Genomic DNA, 5,719 nt, shown 5'->3' on the forward strand with positions numbered 1-5,719 from the left:
ATATATATATATATATAAAATACAAAAATAAGTAAATGCAATCAAAGGCCAAAGTAAAATAGAAGACGTCGATGATAAACCTATCGAGCTCTAAGAATGCAGTTGCCTTAAGTATTTTGTATGGAGATTTTTGTGGCCCATAATAATCATATCTTATGCGAAAATATTGCATATGTGGAGGATAATAATCTTATCCTAGTAGATGTCTTTCACAATTTTATTGACCTCAATTATCTTTATTAATCATATTTTTTATATTCTTTTTTCAACTTAAAAGCATTAAAGGTGTAAAAATGGGACGGGCCCAGTTGTGTCGAGTCGGTCCACAAAAGCCTGAAAATTTATAGGATATGTCATATTAGATACTTTTTATTGAATTCAGATTTTTTTAACCCGGACTAACGGGACAATATTAAAACTAGATTAGAGTTGGGCTTCACCCAGCAGATTCGGGTTACTTTTATTTTTATTTTTTCTTGTTTGGGACTTTTGACTTGATAATAAGTCTTAAGTGGAAATTATTTTCAATATAACTTATGATAAAAAATTGATAACAAATATTGTGTTATAAACTTTGAATAAAATATAGAGTAATGTCTATAACATAAATATTTATAAATTATAATAATGTTAAAAAGTTAAGTAATATAAACTTTGTCTTATTTTGCACAATATCATTTTAAGCATAATAGCAAAATAATGTATGAAATCAAATGAGAAGAAATATTTAACCCTATATATTTTGGTTTTCATTTCTTAGTAGTGAATTTAATTACATTTAACATTTTCAATAAAAAATAATAAAGAACAAATATTTTCCAACAAAACTAAAAGGTAACACAATTATTTATTATACAGAAATTTAAATAATTGTTCCTAATGAATGTGTTGATAAAAAGTATACAAATGATTTTCATAAATTGAAAATAAAATATGATGATCATATATTATGATGATGGTCATCAACGGACGTTGGTTCAAGTGGTACATGTTTGATTCCCCTTAAGGAAAGTTTCGGGTTCGATCATGTGGAAAAAAAAATTGTCCGTTGGGAGAGTTAGCCCCACGTACCCGTGGATGTTCCCGGCTTGGACATGATTGCCTCCAATGTGATAATACCTGTGGGAAACCAAAAAAATATATTATGATGATGGTCATACTTTTTGATATGTAGAGTTCATTCTAAACATGACTCTATACTACCATTACTATAAATCAACATGATATTATTTTTTATCGTATCCAAAGATTTATATATTAAAGTAAAATACAAATTATATTGTGTTAGATAGTGAAAGTGAAATAGAAATGAAAAATTTAATAAATGAGTTATGTTAAAAATCATAAATGTGAACATGACATCGTGTCTTAGTTTAAGCACAAGACATTAAATCTATAAGTTGAATTACATTTGACATAACAAGTGTTTTAAAAAAGTTATACATATTAATCAAATATATATATATATTAAAATATATTAAATATGTTAAAATTTAAATAAATATTTTTACTATTATATAGGTCAGCCTATCATAACTGCAATCCGCTTAGGATGAGATTATACTATAAATTTTATCCAAACTTTTTATCCCGATCCAATTTTGCACTACCAGATTTCTAAATACCATGTACATGTAAAAGCTTTTTTAATAAAATTGTCTTCTACCAATAAAATACTTGAGTCAAACAAAATATAAGGTCAAGATAAAATAAAAGAGCATAGTTGTCCAATATATTAATAGAAGTGGTTAAAGATTCAAAAGTAAAATTCACTATATACAAAGAAATAATAAAAAATGTGGGATTTCATATTTAAAAACTTAAATTGATACTTTCCCATATTTTCTTTACAATATTATCAAGGATAACGGCATATATTAATCAAATGATATATATATATAAATCTATATATTAAATTATCTTAAATATATTAAAAAATTAATAAATATTTCTAGTATTATACAGGTTGATGTGCCAAATATGTAATATGTGTAGGCTGAATTTAAACTATAATTTAATATACATAAATTATATCTAATCTTTTTAGTCTCACATGATTTAGCACTATCATTCTATCAGATTTTTGTAATAACGTGTATGTTTAAATGCATTTTTAAAAGATTGTCTCTTTTACGGATAAAAATGTGGGTTAAACAAAAAACAAGGTCAAAATAAAATAAAAAGAGAATCGTTGATCGATATATTAATAGAAGTTGTTAAAGATTCAAAAGTAAAATTCACTCGATACAAAGAAATAAAAAAAATGTGGGCATTTAATATTTAAAAACTTAATACGATATTTTTCATTTTTTTGGGTACTATAAAGTGTATATCCTTACCTTATGAGTAAGTAACCAATTATTTTTAGATATTGTGATTACCCTTCCAATAAGTATTGTTTATATGAATCGAACTCTTAATCTTTTGTTCTTCTTGGAATCTACCAGAGCCTTACACAATTAGACTATTATCTTGTTGATCAAAATGCATTCTGAATGAAGGTATTTAAAAAATTTATGTTTCATTTTTATTCTTTTTTATTTATTTGATTTATTTTGTTAACTTTAAAAATCCATTTATATATACATAATAATAAATACTTTCCTTTTTTATTATATAAATAAACATTAATTACCTTGAAGGTTTTTCCTTATATAAATAATCGTGAATTTTTTATATAAATAATTGGTAATTAATTTATTATGATTTCTATTTATAGTAATGTGCCAAACTAACTCAACCAATTTCTACACTAAGCTATGAATTATAATGCAATTACTACAAAATCAACATTTCCCCTTAATTCATGCTTTCTTTACTAACAACATCCAATTGTGTTCTTTGCCTCTCAAAGTCTTTACTCTTTAAAGGTTTAGTTAGCACATCTGCCGATTGTTCTTTGGATTTGCAGAATTCCAACTTCAAATTGTTTTTCTCAACTTGATCTCTTAAGAAGTGAAACTTGGTCTCTATGTGCTTGCTTCTACCATGAGCCACTGGATTCTTTGCTAGGTTTATTGTTGATTTGTTATCAACAAACAAACACATAGGTTCATCATCCTTCTGCATTCCCAATTCAGTGAGTAATGCCTTCAACCACACTGCTTGTTGACCACCAAAACAGGCTGCAATGTACTCTGCTTCGCATGTGGAAAGGGCCACTACTTTCTGCTTCTTTGAACACCAACTTATTGGTGCTTCACCAAGCTTGAATAGATAGTCACTTGTGCTCTTCATATCATCCTTATCACCACACCAATCTGCATCAGTGTAACCATGGATGATACTCCTTCCACTGCTCTGTTCTGTGTCTCTTGATGCAGGAAACAAAATGCCAAGATTCATACTCCCTTTAAGATACCTTAGTATCCTTTTCACATGCCACTAGGTGAGTATGTCTTGGATTTTCCATGTACCTGCTTACTAGACCCACTGCATAGGCAAGATCAGGTCTTGTATTGCAAACATATCGAAGAGATCCTATCATTTGTCTGAAAAGAGTTGAGTCTATTGCCTTATCTTCTGAGTTCTCCATGCTTGAGTTGCTTAGTGTGTTGCCAATTTCAATTGGAGTTGATACTGAGTTGCATCCTAGCATGTTGGACCTTCCAAGTATATCAGAAATATACTTCTTTTGATGCATTAAGATACCTGCATCTGTTCTGAGAAATTCAATCCCAAGAAAGTATGAAAGACTTCCCAAATCAGTCATCTCAAACTTATGTTTCAGCTTTTCTTTGAGCCATTCAATTTCTTCAATATTGTTTCCTGTTATTACCAAGTCATCCATGTATAGACATGTAACAATAGAGGCTTCTGTAGTGACCTCTTTTGTATAAATGCCATGCTCATTATGCATATCTGGAATCTTAGCTTCAGTAAGAACCTATCTATTCTTCTGTTCCAAGCCCTGGGTGCTTGTTTCAATCCATACAAAGCCTTGTGTAATCTATAGACTTTGTATTCTTGATCTGGGATTACAAAGCCAGGGGGTTGTGCTATATAGACTTCCTTGTCTAATGGGCCATTTAGGAAGGCAGATTTCACATCCATTTGGCAAATGTGCCATCTTCTTGAGCTTGCTATTGCTATAACAAGTCTTATGGTTTCTAATCTGACCACTGGTGCAAAGACTTCTTCAAAATCCAAGCCTTGCTTCTGTAGGAACCCTTTAGCAACAAGTCTAGCCTTGTGCTTAGACACTGATCCATCAGGCTTCAACTTTACTTTGTAAACCCATTTGACTAGGATAACTTTCTTGTTTTCTGGCAAATTTGTTAGTTCCCATGTAACATTTTTTTCTATAGAATTGATCTCTTCCTTCATTGCTTCTCTCCAACACTTCTCTTTCATTGCTTGATCAAAAGACACAGACTCCATTTCAGCTAGTAGAGCCATGTGCACAAAGTCTCCTTCTTGAGTGATTACAGAATCATCAAGAATTTCATAGTCTCTAAGCCTTGATGGCAAGTGTCTTGATCTTTATGGTCTTTCATTCGAAACAATTTGATCTTCATTATTTGTCTGAGCTTCCTCTTCTGTTTGTGAGTTGTCAATCATCATTATGATTGATCTGTTAAGAGTTTTAGTTGTTTCATTCCAGTTCCATGCTTCACCTTCAATGAATTTCAAGTCTCTGCTATATGATATTGTGTTGGTGTTAGGATGGTATACCTTGTAGGCACCTGTTGAATGTTAGCTTAGAAAGATTAACTTCTCTCCTTTATCATCAAGCTTCTTTCTCCTTTTTTCTGGTATGTGTTTGAAGCAAATTGACCCAAATACTTTGAGATGTTTCACATATGGCTTGTGTCCAGTCCAAGCTTCTTCTAGAGTCTTATTTACCAACCTCTTAGTAGGACATCTATTTAGTAGATATGTTGCTGTTGCTATTGCTTCTGCCTAAATCTTCTTTGGAAGTCCCTTGGTTCTTAGCATGCTTCTTGCCATGTCCAACACAGTTCTATTCACCATTTCTGCTGCTCCATTGTGTTGAGGAGTGTATGGTGCAGTTATCTCATGAGTTATGCCTTCTATTTCACAGAAATTCTTGAATTCATGAGAAACATACTCACCTCCACCATCACTTCTGATCAACTTCAGGTTCTTACCACTTTGTTTTTCTGCTTTTGCTTTGAAACTTCTGAATTTGCCAAACACATCTGATTTCTTCTCTAATGCAAGATAGACCCTGAGCTGGTCCATACCTATTTGCTAAATATTTTTCACTCAGAATGCCGAAATCTGAAATTCTAATCGGATATTAGGATCGGGCGATTTATAATACCCGATCGAGTATTGACCGATAATACTCGGGCATGTTTATCGCACGTGCCCGCGAGATGATCATTTCGCATTGGGATGTGAGATTTGACTTTCCATAAAGCAAACCTCACATCACTCAATCTCATGAAATCATCATTAGCCACCCTATGAGATTTTGTAATAATTTCCTAGAGGGGAATCTGATTTCCCTTCCCTCATTAAACACTCCACACTTCACACTTCACTTTCACACTCTTCCATTTGCAAAAATTAAAAGGAGAAGGTAAATCCTCTCATCATCTTTTCTCTCATTTTTCATTTGTTTCTTCCATCTTCAATCCTTGATCTCTCAACATTCAACCAATGGATGTTGATGAGATTTAAGTATGTTGTTCATGAACATGTCAAGAACATATTCAACCGTTGAAATTTTCTAAAACGCTTTCTAACTCAT

This window comes from Lupinus angustifolius, chromosome LG08 (genome assembly GCF_001865875.1).
Source record: "Lupinus angustifolius cultivar Tanjil chromosome LG08, LupAngTanjil_v1.0, whole genome shotgun sequence".
In the NCBI taxonomy this organism is placed as follows: Eukaryota; Viridiplantae; Streptophyta; class Magnoliopsida; order Fabales; family Fabaceae; genus Lupinus; species Lupinus angustifolius.